The sequence below is a fragment of the Mustela nivalis genome (genome assembly GCF_964662115.1).
Source record: "Mustela nivalis genome assembly, chromosome: 10".
Classification (NCBI taxonomy): Eukaryota; Metazoa; Chordata; class Mammalia; order Carnivora; family Mustelidae; genus Mustela; species Mustela nivalis.
The window spans coordinates 51,262,573-51,283,190 of NC_139029.1; the positions used below are offsets into that span (position 1 = coordinate 51,262,573).

General features: G+C 41.5%; 1 protein-coding gene across 10 annotated transcripts in view; it reads right to left on the bottom strand.

Moving 5' to 3' along the window:
- JAK1 (Janus kinase 1) overlaps positions 1 to 15,286 on the bottom strand; it is a 124,840-nt gene extending 109,554 nt beyond the window's left edge. For 2 of the 10 annotated variants that reach the window (XM_082687814.1, XM_082687815.1), the window contains exon 1: positions 15,008 to 15,264. The gene's annotated coding sequence lies outside the window, so the exon portion shown is untranslated. Of the gene's footprint in view, positions 1 to 11,166; positions 11,272 to 15,007 lie in introns of all 10 variants that reach the window. The other 8 variants (XM_082687813.1, XM_082687817.1, XM_082687816.1 and 5 more) reach the window with 8 other exon arrangements.
- Positions 15,287 to 20,618: the final 5,332 nt, after the last annotated feature.

Below are 20,618 nucleotides of genomic sequence, written 5' to 3' on the forward strand. Positions count from 1 at the left end.
CATCCTCTGAAATTGCTTTTGGGTATCTTTGTCATGACAGACTAGCAGCCAGTAGTTTAATCATTAAGGAGGGGAAAAAAAAAGACCCTATTTTACTTGGAAGAGTTTTCAAAAGTTCACTGCAACACACCTGATAAACACAAAATAATAAAGCCTCTCTCTTCCATAGGATTATCCTCCAGCTACTGAAGGATATGCCTCCTGGTTCATATGAGCACCGTTATACCTAAGCAGTCCTGTCATTTTTTAAATTAGATTTGTATTTGATAAAATTAAACTGTGTCAGTAATTAGTGAAAACCAAACCACCAGAACCTGTAGTTAATGAAGCACTGGGTTGAAGACAGTGGTAACGGGTCAAGTTCTTGAAGCACAGATAAGAGATCTTATCTGAATATTCTCTTCCTATTCTTTGACTTCCACCTCACACCTTCAAAGTAAATCTTGGAATCTGGCAGTCCAGGATGCTTATGGTACTGTGAGGAAAATCTAACTGTTAGAAACACTGCTTAGGCATCCAGAGTCCCCAGAACTGTATATTCAACCAAAGAACCTACAGAACTTACTGCTGTAAAACCCCCAACTGGGCAGATGTAAGATGCTGCCATTAGACTAGGCACACATTTTTCAAATTACGGCATAAATAAGTATCCAAAATCTTAAAATATGAGAAAAATTCAGAAAACAGTATCATTTACAGTCTTCTAAGGAAATAATGAGAAAATGACACAAAAATGGAGGCACAAAGATGTTTTCAACAGGATTATTTACAGTAGGAAAAACAATGTATGTTCTTCTTTAGAGGGTCAGATAAATGAACTTTCATTCATTCATACTAAGAAAAACTCTGTATCATAAAAAAAAGTTATGTCATCTAGCCAAAATTTACTACCATCATTTGGTGGGAAAGAAAAAAAAAACAGATTACAAAACAGCATTACGATCTCCTTGTATTTTTTTTTAATTTATAGGTCATTATTCATGAAACAAAGTCTGAAATCATAAACACTAAAATATTAACAAAAATGTTTATCTGAGTGATAGGTCTTGGAATTTTTATTTAGTTTTTCTAAAATTCAAGTACAGTATTTAACTTCTTTAAAATTCTAAATAAAATTTTAAAAGAAGACTCCAGGAGGTAGAGCAAGTTTCAAATGACTGCCTAGGAAGCGCCAATATCAGGCTTAATCCTGACTTCTCTGAAAGTAAACAAAAGAATGGCTAAATGTATTCTGTATGAAACTATACTTGTTGAACACAGACTGGAAAATTTATCTGAAATTCCAATATAACTCTTTAGAAAAACAACTAAAAATGCAAGTGCCTACTACCTACAGAAACTAAACATGATACAGATCAGAAAAGACTCCACAGAATATGTATCTTTCTTGTATAAAATAAAATGGCTACAATTATTTTTGAATTTGTAGGCTGTAGCTTTTTAATGATTTAAGGAAAAGGTCAGAAGAGGTTTAAAATTTTTTCTCTCCTCAGAGGCCCAAGTCAAGGTGAGCAGACTATCTTACTTTGACACACCAGGTTTCAGCCAAAAATACCTTGACTCAATTACTTCCTGAGGCTTCACTCCCACAGCAAAAATATGGTGAGAGCGGTCACTCTGACCCAGTTATGTGATCAAGGCCTTGACTGTGACCAGAAGGCAGCAGACATAAAGACCAAGCCTCCAGGGGGCTCTGTGGAGCCAGGTGGTAACAGAGGAGCAGCTGGACTTGAGCAGAATGCAACGTGGGGGTGGGGCGCTGGGGGTCGGGTGGCAGCAGGCATTACAGGCTATGCTGTTCCCCTCAAACCAGTCAACAACAGTTAAGTGCAGCCCTGGGGCCCAGTGGGAGAGTGCAGGGCTTGGGTCTAGCTCACAATCACTTCCCCTGTCAGAATCTTGGCTGCCTTGAGTCTCAAATGAAAGTTATACTGGAGAGCTCCTTTTTATCTGTAATGAGCTCTCAACACTTTGCTTTTTGCTGTTCTAGTATTAATTGCTACCCCCCCCCCATTAAGGTCTAACAGGCTGGGGTTGCTTTGTAAAGGGTCTTCTCTCCTGATGAAAGGAACAACATAAAAAAAGAAATGCCAGTCAAAATATCAGATAGGCCTTTCACAACACAAACCCATAGTCAGCATCTTATAATTAGCATTTGTGTGTTCAATAATACTTACTGACCATCTGCTCAATAGAAGGCACAGGGCTGAACTAGAACTAAAAGATAATCAAGAAAGACTTGGTCCCTAACCTCTGGAACTTCCAGTGAGGCAAGAGCCAAAGACAGCACCTTCCTCTCTTCTCCTGCAAGACACTGCCCTTTACAATGTCCAGTGTCCAATGACTGGATCCTACATAATCCAAATTTTTCTTAATCACTTAATCTTCTACCTACCAATACATCCTAAACTTCTCCCAACTATTTCAACAAATGGGCATTTAGTTTCCTAAGTTCTACATGTAAATACCTTCTGTATAATTTTATAACTCAATCACAAATCCAGCACAAGGTTGTTTTGTTGTTGTTGTTGTTGTTGTTTTAAGTAGGTTCTATGCTCTGTACAGAGTCCAACACGGAGCTTGACCTCATGTCCCTCAGATCAAAACCTGAGATGAGACCAACAGTCCGACGCTCAACGGACTGTGCCACCCAGGTGGCCTGAGGCTGTATTTTTTAAAAATACACAAAATGGTGGCCCACAGAGGTCTTGGGCAAGTCATATGAATGCTCTGATTCTTAGTTTTCTCTGTTATAAAACTGGGGAAGTATCCCTGGGTGACTCCTATTTCTTCCAATAAGATTTTCTGGTCATTGTGTGCTATTAATCTTTAAACAAGACCAACTAGAAAATGTTTATAACCTTAGAACCCAGTATGCTGGGATTCATGGCAGACCTGTCTCCATAATTACTTAAAACCATTCGAGCTATCACTTCTAACCTGAGAAAAGTAAACAAGACTCCAAGTCGAGAAAGAACTTGTTTGACTGCTTTCCTTGCCTCCCAATTATCAAAGCAACATTCTCTTGAGTGTCTGGCTCCCAAAGACCTTTAAATGTCTCAATTCAGCCTAGCATAAGCAGTATTTTCATCTGATTGGTAACTGTGTGGCAATATTCCTCTTTCAATGTTGCCTGAACCTTACTGCATTGATTTTTTTTTTAATTGAACTATATCAAGCATACAGAAAAGTATAAAAAACCATTGATTTTTTAAAGAGGACTAAATAGGTCTCTTCATAGGGTTCCTAGTATGTGCCAAACACCATGGTTGTGGCAAATACAAAGGTCAGCCACAGATGAGAACAGACAGCTAAGCGAATAAATGCAATAATGTGTATAAATTCCAGAATGTGCATAATTCAGGCATGACATATAAGCCTTTCAAGTGTATCACTGTAGGTAATATATTCAAACACACTGGTACTCTCTAGTTTATGAAAGGTTTTGCCTTTTTAAAAATTCATTCCCAGCTGGTTATCTGAAATTTAAAGCCCGTTCTCCCCCAACACACACTGGCATAAATGTGGTTAGGTTTCCAAGCCAACACACAAAAGACCCATTTAACACCTAACGTATATGAAACAATATACATGGGCCCTGCAAAGAGAGCAGAAAACAAAGAGAACTGTGAGTGATCTGGTCATTTTGAAAGCTGGAACTTAAGGGTAAGCAGAGTGTAGGTTAATGAGGGATGCAGATGGAGTGGTGAGGAAGTGCCTGAGGGCTTTAAGACAACTAATCTCAGGAATTTTGAGACCAAGAGCCAGGTAGGCCTCACTTTCATCAAATCCAGGTGCCTCCACTTAAAAAATGGATGCCTTTAAACATGTTACTCAATCATTCTTAGCCTCCCTGTACCGTTTTGAATGTTGGGCACAGAGTAAGCATTCAATATACAATAAAGTAGTTTATACATTTTTTTTACTTGCTTGAAACTACATAGCTTTCATCTGCTTTGGCATAAAAGTACCCTTAACGCATAGCTGGGTTTAATCATTCATTGTCAGAAAATGTTTCGCTTCCACATAAAACAAAACCAGATTTTTTAAGTGTCTAGATAAGAAACGTACAAGAAGACTGCTGAGTGTATAGGAGAAAAGGAGAGCCTGAATTAAAATGAAGTCACTGAGAAGGGATGGAAGTTAGAGGGAAAAGACAGATTTGTAATGTATAAGATGTAATGGGATCCTCCTGGTAAGAGATTTGACAGGGAATTCCAAGTAATTTCCAGGAACTTAGGGGCTGTCTACACAATGAGGCGAAGACAGGAGGGATCATAAATAACAGTAGTGACAAGTCCTGCCGGGGTGCCGGCGCACGTACACATATATGCACGCGCATGTGTGCTTGTGCAATCCTCACAACCTAAAAAGTAGTGCCACTATTATCCTCATCTTACAGAGGAGGAAACCACGACACAAAGAGATCGAATAACTTGCCCAGGATCACTCAGCTAGTATAATAAAGCAGAATGCAAACCCACAGACTCTGGTTCCAGATTTGGAAGTCTTAGCCACTATGTTATACTGGTGCTTTTGTAGCATTAGGAAGCCAGCCGTTTGCATACGGGGGTTTCCTGCATCAGAAGTGCATAACTTGAGTAATATCAATAAAGTTCCCACTTATAAACATCTAAACATTACGTAATCATTTACAGATTCCCTCTCAATTTTCAGTATCTGAGGTAGGAGTGGGTAACATTTATTGAATGCTGCTGAATCCTGCTGAAGCCCAGGCACTGTCTGAAGCTATTCCCTATGTTCTACCTCATTTAACCCTCACAAAACACCTTTGTGATAGGCACCATTAAATCCACCTTACAGCTGAGAAAAACTGACCAATTATGAGCCCAAAGTCGCAAAGCCAGCAAGTGGCAGAGGACAGCCTTAGACCCAGTTCTTCCTGGTTCCAAGTCCAGGCTGCTTTTCACAACACATCTGGTATACTCAGATCCAAACACTGTAAACATAGGACACGTTATCTAATAACCAGGTAATAAAAAGCAACAGTAAACCAAGTTTGATTTACACTGTCAAAAATATTTCATAAGAAAGTACTGAACTCTAAATGTTTAGGGAGAAGCAACTGAAAAGTTGAGGTCTTACCATGAGGAGCCCTGAATGCCACGCTAAGGTGGAGCTTAGACAATTTTCTGTATGCAATTGGGACTGACGAAGGCTTATGGTCAGGACAATTCTATGACCTGAATCCAGTTGCAAGACTATTCAATGTCTGTGTGGAGGACAGACTGGAGGGAAAGGGCTGGAGGCAGGGAGACTATGTTAGAGATGGTAGGGATCATGCTGGTAAAAGAAAGCTGGGTCAGAGGCAGGGACTGGTGGGTGAGCAGGCAAAGGTGTAAATACTGGGAGGGAGCACTGAGAGCGCTGGGCAAACTGCAGTCTGTGCGTGGGGAGAAGGGAAGGGGAGGAGTCAAGATGAGTCTAGGGCAGGGTCAGCAAACTCTTGTCTCCTATTTTCACTTGTCCTCCTGTCTCCTATATCACTTGTACAGCTTCTTAGCTGTACAAATTTTTATATTTTTAAGTAGTTGAGGCAAAAATGATATTTTGTGACATGCGAAAATTCAAATTTCAGGGTCCATACATAAAATCAGAACACAGCCACACTCATTGGTTTATATATTGTCTACATTTGCTTTAGTTCTCCAAAAGAATTATATAGTTGTGACAGAGGCGGCCTGGCCCTCAATGCTGAAATATTTACTGTCTTTCCCTTCGCGGAAAAAGTTCTCTGACTGCTGATCTAAGAGGTTTTGAGGGTGATGAAGAGAGATGGTATTAAGAGGAACAGAGAAATCTGCCATTGGTACGGGGGGGGGGGGGGCAGAAAGAGATACCAATTTTGAAGCAGTTAAATCGGAGGTGTCAATAAGAAAGTCAGTTAAGGGGGCCCAGCACGAAATGGAAAGACCACCCTCCATGGGGCTTGGGCGTCTGCCACTCTCCCTGCCTTGTACACTCTCCTTCTAGATCACCACATGGCCTGGCTCCTACTCATTATTCAGGCCTGAATTCCCATGTCACTGTTTGGGAGGAAGCCCCTCTCCCATCCACTTCTACATTCTCTACCCATTACCTTATTTTCTTTATTGCACTTATCACCACCAGAAATTATCTTATTTATGGACAGGTGTGACATCTTAGAAGGCTGGCTCTTAAAGGCCTTGCCTTTTGTTTTCTAAAGGATCCCCAGTGCTTTGAATCATGCCTGAAGCTGCTCCACAACTGGAGTTCAAAGAAAGCAAGTCATCTGCACAGTTTTAGGAACAAAATGACTCTTGCCATTCATAGCAGCTTGGGGAAAAGTCTTCACTAGGGGAAAGGGAGAGATGAGAGGCAGAGAAGAGAGCAAAGACACAGAAAGGAAGGAGACAGGAGGTACTCTGTTTCAGAAGCCAGACAGCAGTGCGGCTGTGGGGTATCTTTCAGGAAGAGGGTGTTTAACAGCATCATACGTCTTAGGTAACAAGAGCAGAAAAAAAAAAAAAGGTCAAAGTGTGACAGCAAGAAGGTCACCAGTGACCTCAAAAAAGGCTCAAGAGTGTGGAGGTGGCAGGTTGCAAAGAATTAAAGAATGAGAGAGTGGGAGAAAGTGAAGGCTTTCAAAGCATTAGGCAGAGAGTGGGCAGAGAGAGGAAAGAGGGGCTCCAAGAGGAGCAGCAAGAGAGGAGGGGATCATTTTTTTATACAATAACTTAAGTCCCATCATGTCACTGCCCTGTTTTAAATCCTTCAATTTCCCCTTTTATAAGGCCCCAAATAATATGGCTCACAAGGCCCTGCCTAATCAGGTTCCTGTCTGCCCCAGCAGCCTGAATCTTTGTCCTCTGTTCCAGCTGCAGTGTTGGTTCCACCCCAGGTCCTTTGCACATGCTGTTTCCTTTGGGAAAAAACCCTCTCCTTCCTCTTAGCCTGGCTAACTCTTTTACCCTTCAGATTTCATTCTTCCAAAAAATATATACCACAGAGACACCCCCCCACTTTGTACTGCCTCCAACCTCTATAGAAAACTAAGACATCTCTCCTGGCACTTAGCATAATTATAACAAATAGCTGTATAATTGTTGAATTATTGTGTTTTCCACTAGCAAGGAAGCTTCCTGAGGGCAGGAATCAGGTCTTCCCCTCACATAATACAGGATTTACAGGTAATTATTAAATAAAAGAATAAACATGAAAACCTAAAAGCATTTTTAATCTCAGCTAGTTTGTGCATCTCAAGTGGCCAACTTCCTAAATCCACATACATCAAGTGGGCTTACAACTTATATTCCAGCCAGCTGGCTTTCTCTGACCTCCCCCTCCCACTTCTAACCAACTTGACTGAATGGTCATTCTAACCAAGTAAATTGATGGGATTCTTTGAGGATACCACCATATATCAAATGATTTTTCCAGTTAGAAAACTAATGTGTGGTTATTAGGAGACCTACCTAGTTTTACAGAATGGCTTTAACTGAAAATAAATAAATAAATAAATAAACAATAAACAAAGAAACAGCCAGAATATTAAATTTAGGCATTATGCATCTAACTTCTTTTAAGTCTGTTTTGTGAATCAGCCCTAAAATGAGTTTGCAGGTATACAGTAAAAGATCCATTGCATCTCTTTATTATATAAATCACATCTGTCTGCCTCCCTGTGTGAGATCTTGTTTAATAACAGAATTTTTTACTGGGAAGACATACATTTGACAGATTGTTTTCTCCTTATTTTTTTACTTTGCTTTTTCTTTCACCATAAATAAAAGATTTTAAATTCTACTAATTGCAAAAAAAAAAATGTTATGAATTACAGCCTTGCTACAGCTTGAGCAAATTAACAGTGCAAATAAGTCTGCAGACATAATTGTGCTTAATTGAATGAACTATTGTCAGTTCTAATAGCTGGAGGCCCTTTAAATCACTATTAAAAACAAGAGTTGCATTAATTATAAATTGTTCTTAACTATTTCTATCTCATATATATATTCAAACTTGTCGGAATTACCCAATACACCTGAAAATGATAAACCTAAATTTATTTTTTAAATACCTACAGGTCTACCTATTCATCATTTGAGCTAGACTTCTCTTTCACAAATACAAAGTAGGGAGTTTTACTGTCTTTATCCTCAAATGGGAAGATATAGCTAATTTCTTTGCCATCCAAGAACATGGAATGAAAAGATCAAGCTCTACTCCAACTATGTGGCAACTGTTCTTGAGAATACAAATGCAACACTGAGAAGGAACTAAATGCCTATTTAAAATATGATTAGGAGGAAGGGCCAACTTCTTGTACCATTTATATTTTGGGTAAATTTGCTTTTGGAAAGCACACATATGGAAATAGAAACTGATAAAACAGCATTCAGGAGAAACTGAATATATATTTCAGAGTTCCTTCAAACTCTTCTAATTGCTTAAACAGCAAAACTCCCCAACACATCATCTAACTTACAAGATTTTTAGTGTCACACAACTCTGAAGACACCATTTTAAAATGGGTATGCCTGTGTTTCTACCACTTCCTAAGTAAACTCAATCAGTGAGAGCAACACAGAACATTTATATTGACTTTCCCAGAAAGTCTAATACATTCCTACTGAATTATATACCTTACGTGACCTTTTAAGTTAAACTAAAGGCACCTTTGTTTCTCATTTTTCCTTAAAAATACAGCAGAACCTAATGTATCACCTTTGGTGCTGTCTACATAATAAACTCTAGATTTGAGAAACTGCCTACTTTAAGTGCCTAAACTTTTTTGATTTAACCATTTCTAATTGAAGTCTTTCTTAATACAGAATGTTTCAGCTACTGTTTTGTATTTAATAGGCCCTCTTTCCCTACCATCTTAAAGCATCCTGAATACAATCTGAGCTCTTTGCTTTCAGTCCGAAGTATATTCACCAGTAAAAAACAAATAAAAATTAAAAAATAAAGCTAACACATCTTTAGCTTATGCCATGTACCTGGCACCATTCCAAAATCTTCAGGCATAGTCATTCAATCCTCAAAACAATCTTACAGGTAGAAACCCTCTTTACTTTCATTTTATTGATAAGGAAACAAGCTTAAGTTGCCCACATTATCACTACTAGGATCAAAACAAGCAGACTGGCTCCTGAGCCACCAAAAACACAGATTACGAAAAACAAGGCGAAAACACAGTAACTCTGTTTTCCATCTCGAGATGTAGTAAACTGAGACTGATTTAGCCTTTCCCGGCTGGGTTCAAGTTATTCCTAAGTAACTCTTTCCCTGAAGAGTTAAAGCACCTCTTGTGAGCAAAGATTCCTCACTGGCTTTTCGTTCTGAAGAAAACCTCTTCTTTGAGCTTGTCCTATTGCAATCGTGACAGCAGCTTCTTACTCACTCCATCCCAGCCCACCACTTGCGCACCTCCCAAAAGCCCAACCACTAGAGTTGCCCTTTTCTGCTAGAGACCAATCTAACCTGCCCTTTGCAGTGTATGCTCCACAACCCAGCCTCCTCTTAATGGCTCGGTCATCATTAGCAACACCAATTACCATCCTGTGTTGTGACGGCGACTAGGGTATTTACAATGGCATTTGCCCCTCCACTAAATGGCATCGTCCAGACTTTTCACTTTTTGAGTTATGGTTCTGCTTTTCATTCTGCTTCTCACTCACTTCCAAGATAAAAATTAACACTGCCTGTCTCAGAGAATGTACCTTCTTGGAGTCATCCTCTTAGTAACTCCTGTCTCTTACGTTTGTAGTTAATCTCCCACTGACTTGAACACCAGTTAAATGGGCTGTCAAGAAACTCTTTATAAATTACAAGCAAATCAAAGCAGGTTTTTCTCTACTATCGGGAAAACACATATGGATTCCATGACGTCTCTTGTGGCTCGAAACATTTCCTGCCTCCTAGCAGTCTTCTGGATAGTTGATAAGGGGTGGATAAGTAAGAAATGTTTTCTGTGACAGGGAGGAAAAGATATCGGTGGATTGAAGCTGATCCTTTCAGTGTTTCACAGTTGTTTCATTTGCTAATGATGTTACATGCTTAAGCTCAAGAATTAGGAATGGCTCCCCATTCACTCAATACAGACCACTGCCCCTGACGTCACACTGCTCAAAGACTTGAGGACAGCCTCAGTCTTCATTCACAATCTGGCCCCATTCTACATGTCCAGCCTCACCTCCTTCTGCTGCCTCCCCGTATTCTGCTCTAATCACAGTGGCTACCTCCAGATTTGTCACCCACACCACATACCTGGCCGCCTTTGCATGTTCCATCTCTGCCTAGATTCCCTTCCCATCCCTAGACGAGAGAACTCCTACTCACTCCTCAAGGCCCAACTCTAGTGAAACCTCTTCAAAAAAGCAGTGGCCAGGGCTTCAAGCTAGGTTTAGCTTTCCCCAGGAGTCCAAGCACTCTTAATTCCAACCTCTATTACAGCATTGCCCCCATTGTGTGACAGTTATATACAACAGGCTTATTTCCATACAAACTGTCTTATTCATCTACCAGAAATTAGTAGGTACTGCAGAGATGTTTGCTTATACAGAGAGCTAATTAATCTGTAACATAAAAAAAACGGAGCAAAGGTAGGAAGCCAGTTCTTAGTCCTCAGACTTTAAAAGAGTGCCATGAAGGTTCCTAGGAAACATTCTGCATTCCCAAAGTAGGACTTACTTTTTTGTATGTGTAAAATCTACAGCTGAGAAACCCTGAATGAACAGCTTCAAGGCTCTTCCACTACACTGTAAACTCTACAAAGACAAGGATTTTTACGTGTTTTGTTCAGTTTATTCACACCCTGAGATTCATAGCAGGGGCTCAACAAGTATTTACGGAATGAATAGAAGAATGAACAAAGTGTTGAGTGAATATTACTGTAAAGTAAACTGGGTTACCACAGATTAAAAATATCCTAACAAAGACCAGCTCTGTCTTTTGGCTAGAGTAGACTTAAAGAAATTTTCATTTTTCTTCTAAAGCAGGTCTTGCCTAGGGACTGGGCAATTTATTCACAGAGCACCAAGGAAAAATTTGAGCCCACTGCCAGCTGCTTAGAATCACAGATCATAAAACCTCAGAAGTAAATATATCATGGAAACGAACTTAATGTTTTATGCTTTCTTGTTGCCAAAAAAACTGGTGCACTTCAGAAGGAAGAATACTCACAGGACATAGTTTCCTGCCCCTGAAACCCGGTCACTTCAACAAGGCAGCTGTTTAAAACTCCATGTTACCATCGGGTTTTCAAGACAGGAAGCAACAGTGGCACACCTAGCCGAGTATAGGGGAGAGCAAGAAGCAGAGAGGAAACAACATGCCGAATGAGAACACGGCTTGGAGGTTAGCCACAGAGTACAAAAACAATGAACAAATTTTTCTAATGTCTCCCATAATGTAATTTACCTGTCCATGATAATTATGAAAAAAAAAAAAGAGAAAACGAAGGGCATAGAAACTGATAGTACTTCTCTGGTCACCAGCTGTTCCCCCTTTTTCCATCATTAGTTCTTCTTCCAATTTTAAGGACTCTTACAGAAAAGAAAATTGGTAAGATTTGATTGTCTTTAAATGGGAAAGGGAGTAAACCATCGATGACTTTTCTCCTTTCCTCAATTTCCTGATTTTCTAGGAGTGTTCCCTCCTGTTATGCTAAGAAATTCTTACGTTCAAAAAACCTGCAGAGCTGAAAAGTTCATGTTCTAATAAGAAAACTATATTAAATCCTTTACCCAAAAAAAATTTATAACAAAGAAATCAATAATACCAAACCATCCAATTTTTTCACTCAATAACCTTAACCTCTTTACTCCTCAACTACTGGTATATCTAACAATGTATTTAAAATAGGTTTCCATAACAATTATAATTTGTGTGGCACATCATTTATTATGTGTTATTTACCTGATTTTCCCCAACAACTTTCTGAAATGGTGAATACTCTGATTTCCATTCTACAGATGAGGAAAACTGGGAACTGAAGGGAAGCTATTTGCTATGACAGATCCCCATATCTTCTTGTTCCCCACCTGGCATTCCAAAACAGAATTTTTCAACCCCAGTGCTACTGACTTTTGAGCCAGGTTATTCTTTGTTGTATGGGGCTGCCCCATGCATCCTAGGATGTTTAGCAATATCCTTGGCCTCTACCTACTGGATGCCAGTAACACTGCCTCCTCCCACCTCACCCCACCCGCTAAGTTAAAATAACCAAAAATGTCTCCAGAAACTGCAAATATCTCTTTGAGCACAAAATCATACGCAGTTGAGAAATGGTCTAAAAGAATCCAAGAGGTTCTTTTTGGCATCTCTATTCTATGACAAGGCTCCATATACCACTGAGCCACAAGAAATCACAAAGCATCAGATGTTGCTTGTTCAGGGACATTGAATCAATTAACCAATTCCCCATTCACTTGAAACAATTTTTAAAATGTGGAAATGAACAAGAAAAATTTCCTTGTACAAATATTCACATCTCAAAGGATATATCTTCTAAAGGCATATTATCTCATTAGAATACATTAAGGAAATACATAAGGAAAATATATAAAATATGTGTGTATGTAGGGGAAAAAAACACTTATCAGAGGAGTTAGAAAACACAGATCTTGGTCTTTTCTAATAAACCTTATTAACTCAGTTATAGATCAGGGTTCCTCCTATAAAAGTGAATATAAACCTACACGTTCTCAATACTTGCTTCAGCTGGGTTTCTGTCCTAATATACGCATGACCTAAAGCTATTCAGAAGAAACTGAATGATAACTTTGAAACATCACTACAATTTGTGGCCTGCAGTTGAAACCACTAGTGTTTGTGAACCCAGAATCTAAACTGGCAGACCTAACAATCTTGACTTAAAAGCACTCAGTTTAAGTTTCTTGATGCCATTTAATCCGAGTCTCTGTTCCTGCAAAAGCAACTCCACCCTCAAGATTCTTTATTTTTCCAGCTTTTAAACAAATGCCTGAGTTGCAAAAATTCTGCAACCTAATTCACCTTAATACCTTAATCTGTAAAGGGTGGATACCAAAAGACTAGAAAGATAATCAAAGTATAGCATTAACCAAACTGATACAAGACTGCTTAAATTAGAGCAAATTGAAATGTAGTTATAGAAATTATATTTTGGAAAATGTTTGAATTATTTTTATCTATACATGTATAATTTATTTACCCTCTATCATTTCCCAATGGTTGTAATTAGTATATCGTGGAACTGGGAATCAGTGTGGAGTGTGTCATCTCACATGGCAATCCTCAGATTTAAAAATAATTTTTGCAGCTATTTAGAGAAATTAAGATACAGTGAAAGAGCTGAGTTAATATGATATATAGAATTAAGAAGGGGTTGTGATTATTCCTATTCATAAGTGTCCACAATTGCTCAGTATGATTACTTTAAACATGATCTGGACCTATATACATAGACATTTTTCTCCATAATACACAGTATGCTGTACCCCAAATGTCTAGTACCCTTATGGTCTCCATTAACCTTCACCACAAAGTACAAAAGAACACACTGATCCTTCAGTAAGGACTCCCTGGTCTTAAAAAAATACCAGAGTCACCAAAAACAAAAGCGAGAAACAGCACAAAATGGGGTTTTGGAAAGGGAGGAAAAAAACATTTAATCAATGTAAAATGCTAATCTTAAAAAAAAAAAAAAAATTGCACTGTGTATATGCCCATGATTTGAATCCTTTTCTTAAAAATTTGCCAACAAAGACTCCATGATCACATCTAATTGTCTGCATTCTACTCATCACTTAACTATACAAGGTTTTTAATGCGTTTCTCCTGAAAGCAATGACAATTATACACCGCTGTGAACTACTGTCATGAAAGAAAAACCTATGGCTCGTAAAAAGAAAAAAGGAAAAAAAAAAAGTTAATAGCATATATTCAACAGGGGCAGAAGACAGACCGCTCACAGCTACATATTAGAAAAAGTGGCAGGGTCCTCTTCGCAACGGACACACAAGAATTCACAGACAATAGACAGTTTTTTGAAAAATGCGAACACCTGCAATAATCACACCTTTTATCTAGTCTCCTTAAAAAAGTTCCTTGGTAAAGAGACATCCAAGGAGCCCACATCCCTGGAACCCTGGGGGTGACTTGAGAGGGGTGTTTACTAGCCCGGCTAAAGCGACGTCTCCCTTTAAAGCTTGGCGACCACGCGTGGAATGGGTGAGGAGTAAGACAGAAGGCCAGAGACCAGCCCGAGTTTCAATTAATCAGTCCCACTACAGTAGCATTCGCACTTCCCCGGGGCTCGCTCTCACTGTTCCTCTTCCCTGGCCCTCTTCGCCCAGAACGCGTCGTCTTTCGCCGGTCTCGCTGGCTGCCTAGGGCCAGGGTCCCAAAAGAACGTAAAAGGAGAGGGGGCATTTCCTGATTTCACAGAGGACCCTCTTCTAGCCCCAAACATGGCCCCAAAGCCCAGAAACTTTCCCTCGCTGGGACGGCAAAGGAGGAAAACGACGACGACCCTCGGCCTCCGTAGGGAGGCCGGAAAACCTCCTCTCGCCCCCCACCCACCCCCCACGACAGTTCTGCCAGAGAGCTGGCGGTCAAGTTCTCGGTGCAAGGGCGAGGGACGTCAGACCTCAAGCCCGCGCCTGTATCTCAGGGTGGTATAAACAGGATGTCAGCGCGTTCCAGGCTTGTTTATGAAAACTTGGTGTGAGCTCTGGGGGAGGGGGCGGCGAGCCTTAAACCCCCCCCTCCCGCTTCCCGGCCTGGGGCCCCCGCCCCCCAACCTCCCAGCCACCGGCCGGCTCAGCTCGGCTGGAAATCCCCCGCTCCCCGCCCGCACCCACACGCCCCCAGCCCGCCCAGGCCCCCGGTCCAGCGCCGCGCTTGCTGAGTGGCCGGGGGTGCGCGGCTCGCCGAGGGCAAAGAGCGGCGGCCGCGTCGCCCGCCAGCGCCGGCTCTGCGCCCCTCGCCCGGCCGTCCGCAGCCGCCACAGGGTTCTCCACCTCCCCTCCGCGATACTCACCACTTCCGTGTGCGCCCAGGCTGGGGTAGGGGAGTGCTCCGGGTCACGGCGCAGGTCCCACTGCCGACTCGCTCAGCAGCCAGCCTCGCAGGGCCCCGGCGTGCGCGCGCCAGGGGGCTGAGGAGGGGGCGCGGGAGCTGCCACCAGGGCTGCGGCGCAGGCCCGCGCTCTCTGCGGCTGCTCGCTACTCCGCCGCCGCCGCGGCCTGCGCTCCGCGACGTTCCCGCCCCGCCCCGCCGCTGCCTCCGCTCCGCCCCGCCCCGCTCCGCCCCGCCGTTGCCTCCTCCTCCCAGGCCAAAGCCGGCTCCGCCTCCTCGTGATGTCACGAGCTACAGCCTAGGAAAGAGTAGGCGGAGGCCGCAAGGTAGGCGTAGGCTCTGCCGCGGAGCTGGTCCCTGCGCCTCCTGTCTTCCTGTGCGGTCCCCATCTGGTTTCGTTCATGCCCCCATCCTTCATTCGCTGCTTAACCGCGCCTTCTGGAGACACCAGTCTAGGAACGAGAGTTGTGCCAAGGCAGACAGTAAAACTGTCAAGTTTGGGCTACAGGTATATCCCTCCTAAGTTTGGGGTTGTCCTCCACCACCTGTTCCTGCACCGCGATGCCCTTACCACAGTCGTCTGCCCGTTGTCAGACTAGAGTAAGAGGTGAGCTGCGTGGCCTTGACTACCAGCAACTTCAAAGCAAATAAATCTTATCTGAGAAAGACAAGTTACTGCAGATCCAACGCAGTGCTCGCTTCGGCAGCACATATACTAAAACTGCAGATCCAACGCATTCCGTAAAGAGCTCCTTCAAATTAAAAAAAAAAAACAAAAAAAAAAAAACCTTAGCTAACATTTGTTGATACCTAATGTATTAGGCGCTTTTCATTTTTTTTTTTTACTAATAATCTCTCATAGTATATATTATCCTCATTTTATCCATGAGAAAACAAATTGAGTCTTACTTATCTTAAAGTCACACTGCAGCCAGGACTTCTATCCTTGTAGACAGTCTATAGCCAAATCCTGACAATTTTGCTTCCAAGGTATCTCCAGTCCTTTTGTTTCTCTATTTCAACAACGTGATTCAAGCTCCCCTCATCTCTCACCTGAAGGACCACAAGCACCTCTCAAATCCAGGCTCTGCATCACTCCAGTCTCTAATTAATTTTCCACAGTGAGCTTTTAAAAGTTCAAATCTGTTCCGCTCTTGAGCTTGAAACACTCCAGTGCCTTCCCCTTGAAAATCCTTCTGGGCATGGTCAGGCTTCTACAGCTCAGGTCACTGTGGACTGAGGCTGCACCACCTGCCCTGATTTCACTAATCCTCCTGGAGGGCTTCTGGTAACTTGGGGTAGGTTATTATTACTTAACCTAATACTAAGCAAGAAGTGCTGGTGTGGTACCTGGTGAGAAGAGAGCATTTGATTCTAGAGTTCTGGAATTTAGGTCTGGCTACCACCATTAGCCATCTGAGATACCCTAAACAATTTACAGCTTACTCATAGAAGTTGAAGGACCGTCTAAGAGACCTCCAAAGAGAAAGCCTTCTGGAAGGATGTAGAAGAATTCAGAGAAGACAGGAGAATCAAGCAGGGAGGGTCGTGGCCCAGTTGCCTCCACTTGTGGGTGTTTGTGTGCATGTGCTGCCTCACCTGCCACTCAGGGCTCTTCCATCATATTCTTCATCTGTTAAATTGGGATATCTTCCTTATGGGGACTATACTGAAGACAAACAAAGATAATGCAGGCCTGGCACACGTGGTGGGCTTGGTAAATCATCTTTATTGATCTGGGCCTTGAAGAATAAGTTGGGAGTGGATGAATGGAGACGGAAACATGAAAGGGCCACATTTCAGGGAAGGCAAAGAAAAAAGATCAAGGAAAGCCAGGACGGCAGCAATGACCCCTATTGTACCCAAGAATGAATCTGACTGCTATATAAATGGAATAAGGACAGAGGGCCTTGGTTGAGTGTATTTCCCTATACTGGGCATTGCATTAAGAGCTGAAGATTCTGGGAAAAGAGACCCAGTTCCTGACCTCTGATGCTCACATTGGGGTGAAATAACAGGTGAGTGTTCAGTGTGATTCATGCTCTGCGAAAACTGGTCATAGAGGAGAATTACCCAACCTCCCCTTGGCAAATCAGGAAGAAAAGAAGAAACTACAAGCAGCAGATAAATCACAGGAGCCCAGGCGGGGATCATGGCATATTTATTTACGTAGTAACACACACAGGTGGTATGGCTGAGGAAAAGATGAGAGTTATGCACAAACCTTATCTGAAAGACACCATGTGTTCTTGAGGTATTTAAGCATGTTTTTATTATACAAGAATGGTCTTAGGGCAGAGTTTCTCAGCCTCAGTACTATTGACATTTAAGCCCAGAAAATCCTTTCTGTGGGATGCTTACTGTGTATTGCAGGAATTCTAGCAGCATCTCTCTCCTCTAACCACTAGATGCCAGTAGCAATCCCCCTCGCTTCTCCTTCACGCCCCTCAGCCCCCCACCCACCTCCTGGCCCAGTTATGACAATCAAAAATGTCCTCAGGCATTGCCAAATGTTCCCTGGGGGACAGAAACCATCCCTGTTGAGAACCACTAATGTAAAAATAAGGTGGATGACGGATTGAAAGACAAAATTAATGTCCATAGCATTGTAGAGCTGCAGGCTACAAGTGATGACATCAATATTTAAAGCACTGGACTAGGGAGGGATAAACATGAAAGTGTCCAAAGCCTGAAGAGGTAGAATAAACTGCATGGTAACTCATTTAGATGTGGGAGCTGAGGCAGAAGGAAGAGCCTCACGTGATCAAAATTGTTCAAATTAGTTGACAAGTCGACTAAGAACAACACCAACTAAATTGGATAAGGAATTCAATTTTATGTTTGAGAATAGAAAAAAATTGGAAAGTCACCCTAAAAGGAACATACGAGAGAGAGAGAGAGAGAGTATAAAAAGAGAACTACCCATATTTCCTTCTGATATGTAACATATAGCATAAAACCTGCAAGCCTTGGGGCGCCTGGGTGGCTCAGTGGGTTAAAGCCTCTGCCTTCAGCTCAGATCATGATCCCAGCATCCTGGAATGGAGCCAAATCCAGATCTCAGCTCTGCAGGGAACCTGCTTCCCCTTCTCTCTCTGCCTGCCTCTCTGCCTACTTGTGATCTCTGCCTGTCAAATAAATAAATAAAATCTTTAAAAAAAAAAACAAAAAAAAAAAAAAACAAAAAAAAAACCTGCAAGCCTACTACAACTATTCATATAAATTGAACTAAACCAAATGCAATGAAGCAGAAAGCTCTTACCAGGGAAATTCTCAAAAAAACAACACCATCCAACCAGCAATCATACACATGGGTTCCCCATGTAAATCTTCATCAAAAAAGTGTTTGCTCACCAGTCTGCTTCTCTGGAAAAGGTTAGATTACAACGGGGAAATAAATTCAAACAGTTAGGTTTGCCTCAAAAAGTTGAACTGAACAAAACTAAAATACCCTTGTACAGATCATGAAGTTCAATTACAAGGACTTGGAAACTAGAGAAGAGAGATTAAAAAATCATTGTAATTTTGCAATCCTAATATATAGTTTATCATATTATATATTTTCTTCCAGTTTTTTTTACTAGGTATATATTTTTTAATTTTATTTATTTATTTGACAGACAGATCACAAGTAGGCTGAGAGGCAGGCAGAGAGAGGGGGGGAAGCAGGCTCCCTGCTGAGCAGAGCCCCAGATGTGGGGCTCCATCCCCAACCCCCCCAGATCATGACCTGAGCTGAAGGCAGAGGCTTTAACTCACTAAGACACCCAGGTGCCCTGATTAAGTATAATCATGGTGTGCATGTAATTTTATAAGTTGTTCCTTAAATTTATTTTAATTTATGAGCATTTTCCATGGTACTACAAAAGTCTTTATAACTAATAAATTTCTTCATGCAAATAAATAATAATTAAATATATACTATTTAGACAATTTCTTAGGAGAGACTTACAGAAATGGAATTATTGAGTAAAATGCACTGCATATTTTTGGAGTCCTGATTCATAGATACATATTGGCACACATTGTAGGGTTCTGCAACAATGAACGTTATTTTTTTTTTTAGAGTGAGTGAGAGAAAGAGCACGCGCGAGAGCAGGGCAGAGGGAGAGGGAGAGGTAGCCTGTCTCAGGATTCACTCCCAGAACCCCAGGATCATGATCTGAGCCAAAGGCAGACACTTAACCAACTGAGCCACCCAAGTGCCCCAAATGATATCATTTTAAAATGATTCACATATTTGGGGCACCTGACTGGCTCAGTTGGTAAAGCATGCAACTCTTGATCTTGGGGTTATGAGTTAGAACCCCACACTGGGTGTAGAGGCTACTTAAAATAAAATTTAAAGGGGCACCTGGAATTAAAGCATCTGCCTTCAGCTCAGGTCATGATCTCAGGTACTGGGCAGCAAGGAACCTGCTTCTCCCTCTCCTCTTCGCTCGTGCTCTCTCTCTCTCAAATAAATAAATAAAATAAAATCTTTAATTAAAAAAAATTTTTCCAGGGCACCTGGGTGGCTCAGTGGGTTAAGCCTCTGCCTTCAGCTCAGGTCATGATCTCAGGGTCCTGGGATCAAGCCCTGCATCTGGTTCTCTGCTCCGCGAGGAGCCTGCTTCCTCCTCTCTCTCTCTCTGCCTGCCTCTCTGCCTGCCTCTCTGCCTACTTGTGATTTCTGTCTATCAAATACATAAATAAAATATTGTTTTTTTTTTTTTAAAGATTTTATTTATTAATTTGACAGAGAGAAATCACAAGTAGATGGAGAGGCAGCCAGAGAGAGAGAGGGAAGCAGGCTCTCCGCTGAGCAGAGAGCCCGATGCGGGACTCGATCCCAGGAATCTGAGATCATGACCTGAGCCGAAGGCAGCGGCTTAACCCACTGAGCCACCCAGGCGCCCCAATAAAATATTGTTTTAAAAATTGTTTTCCATTTTCTTATAGTCAAGTATTTTTGCTGTTGTGGGTTTTTGTTTGTTTATTTGCATTGTGGTTTCCTCTGCAACTCTTTAGGAAGTCATCCTCTCTCCTTAGGTTAGACAAATGAAAACAACGAATATTTGTTGAGAACCAAATTATGTGTTAGGCACTATTCTGCACTGTAAATACAGCACTGAAACAAGACAGGGAAAGTTCCTAGTTGGAGAGGATAGCTGAAAACTAGAAAATGAGACAATAATTAGAATAATGTCCTAGAGTGATATATGTTAAGAGGTTGCGGGGGGGGGGTGGGGAGATTTAAGAGAATAGGAAGGATGACACAATTCTTTGTTTTACATTACTCTGGGTTTTATACAGATCAGTGCTTTAAATGTCCGATATTTAAACCATCTGAATTTTCAGTTGTTGCTCCAAGGTGTCTGAAATGCTATTTGTTTTAAATTAAGATTGTCATTTATATTGAAAATGTAGTATTCAATAAATGTTCTTTATTTAACAATACCTTTCCCTTATCCCGCCCTCCAAAGAAAAAGGAAAAGTAATATAAAATGTTAGGTCTTTCACCTCTAAACTGAATTTAGACAGTAACTGAACAGATACAGATGTGGTCTCTAATCCATTGAACTAGCCTCCTT